Here is a 2168-nt window from a genome sequence, read left to right as displayed (position 1 = left end):
TCAGTAACCATGTGTGCAGAAGCTTTTCACTGAATTCCAGGGTTAGCCAAATTAAGACACTGCCATTTTTTTCTATTGGTATCATTTATCAAAATCAATAAACCTGTCTAAGGCTTTCCGTAACGGAAAGCAGCTACCGCAGAGGTATCAGCATTACAGGACGCGTCTTGAGGACGCTCAGTGGCTGGGGGCACTGTGCCTGCGAATCAGGCATCCGGTCATCCGGTGTACTTCTCAGCTTTGCTAAATCTCTGTATTGACAATGCCTCCCTACGCGGAAGGCCTGCCGCTTGATAAGCTGGCGGGCAAGCATGAACTTTAACTGCAAAAAGTCGACGGCTTCAGCTCCATGAAACGCTGTGTGTTGAATTATTTGGCTATCGCAGCTTGAAGAAGAGAGTAAAAAATTCGATGACAGCTCTCTTTGAGCGCCTGTCTACAGGACGCGTATTTCATTTCATTTCTGATCAAAGCGGTCGACACGACCCATGGGAACGGACATATTTTTTGACTGCCACATTCTTTGACTTGGACGACGATGAATCGTCGTCCTTGTTAGCTTTCTCACTACCATAGTTGACAGGCATTGCACCCTTCGCCTGAGGCGCTATTTCCGCGTTTAAGAGCATTGAAAATTGATTTTTTGAGAAAGATAATGGCGAAGTATCTTCCCACATATCGGCGGACACCTGAACCGCACCGTAAGGGAAGGGATAAAGGAGGGGCTGAAAGAAAAAAGGAGGAAAGAGGGGCCGTAGTGGAGGGCTCCGGAATAATTTCGACCACCTGGAGATCTTTAGTGTGCACTGACATCGCACAGCAGACGGGCGCCTTAGGGTTTCGCCTTCATCGAAACACGGCCGCCGCGGTCGGGTTCGGATCGGGTACTCCGGATCAGTAGCATCTTGTTTGGTATTAGATGTAGAAAATACGAGTTACAATCACTGGACAAATCCAGATAAAAACGACGTTTCGCAACCCGCGCGCCAATGACTTATAATGCCTATAATGCCTGCGCCATGTTCAGCAACTTCGGACAAAAGTTTTGAATATTGAAAAATTGTTGGATACTTTTGCGGTAATATTAAAGGTGATGTTCTATTTTCCTATATGTGGCAAAATCTTTTCTTTTTAAACGTTTCCATCGGACGCATCAAATAGTTAAGACCCCCCTGGAAACCAATGGGGAGCGCTTTTGACGATAGCAAAAACGTTAATAGAAAAAAAATTCAAGACTGCTGTCGGGACGAGTGAATGATGATGATAGTGATAGTGATGATTGTTATCATCATGATGATCCCTTGGAAAAAAGTGAGCGTTGTGCCCGGCGAAGAGTTAACGGATTTAGGGTTCTGGTGATGTCTAATACTACTTTAATTCTTTGATTCCATGCATAGACTGCGGAGCACCGGTGGCTTAGTGCATCCCCGCTGGTTTAGACCGCAGGGAAGAGCGATGTGCTCTTCAGAAAGGAAGTATTGCAAGCCTTGATTTAAATGCGACGCGTTTAAGCCGCATCAGTCAGTAAAACATTGTTACCACATGCGAGACCAAACCTAATGAACACCACTAGAACATCGACAGAAATTTGTGCCCACCCGTTTTCTTTAGTAATGCATGAAACGTGATTTGGGGTAGATTCTGCCCCGCCGCGGTGGCTCAGTGGTTAGAGCGCTCGACTACTGATCCGGAGTTCCCGGGTTCGAACCCGACCGCGGCGGCTGCGTTTTTATGGAGGAAAAACGCTAAGGCGCCCGTGTGCTGTGCGATGTCAGTGCACGTTAAAGATCCCCAGGTGGTCGAAATTATTCCGGAGCCCTCCACTACGCCACCTATTCTTCCTTTCTTCTTTCACTCCCTCCTATATCCCTTCCCTTACGGGCGCGGTTCAGGTGTCCAAAGATATATGAGACAGATACTGCGCCATTTCCTTTCCCCAAAAAACCAATTATTATTATTATTATTCTGACTTTCCCGTATCCTTTCTTTTCGACTTTCGCTTATTTTACCCATCCGTCCACCCTTGTCTCCGTCCACCAAGATGCACTGCTGATTGTCCTGCTCATCCTGTGCACAGCTGTGCGGATGCAGAATGTCGTGGAAAGGGCCGACGCTCCACGTATGCGAGTACAGCTGGAGGTGGAGTACTTACGGGCTTCAGTGCGGGC

General features: G+C 47.3%; 1 non-coding gene across 1 annotated transcript; it reads left to right on the top strand.

The window, feature by feature from the left end:
• The first annotated feature begins 1648 nt into the window (after positions 1–1648).
• TRNAS-ACU (transfer RNA serine (anticodon ACU)) lies at positions 1649–1720 on the top strand. Its single transcript has one exon. It is a non-coding gene; the product is annotated as a tRNA-Ser (tRNA).
• The last annotated feature ends 448 nt before the right edge of the window (positions 1721–2168 follow it).

Source organism: Amblyomma americanum, chromosome 10, assembly GCF_052857255.1.
Source record: "Amblyomma americanum isolate KBUSLIRL-KWMA chromosome 10, ASM5285725v1, whole genome shotgun sequence".
Taxonomy (NCBI): Eukaryota; Metazoa; Arthropoda; class Arachnida; order Ixodida; family Ixodidae; genus Amblyomma; species Amblyomma americanum.
The sequence above is the reverse complement of the archived record's forward strand: the minus strand, read 5'-3'. Positions and strand labels throughout refer to the sequence as shown.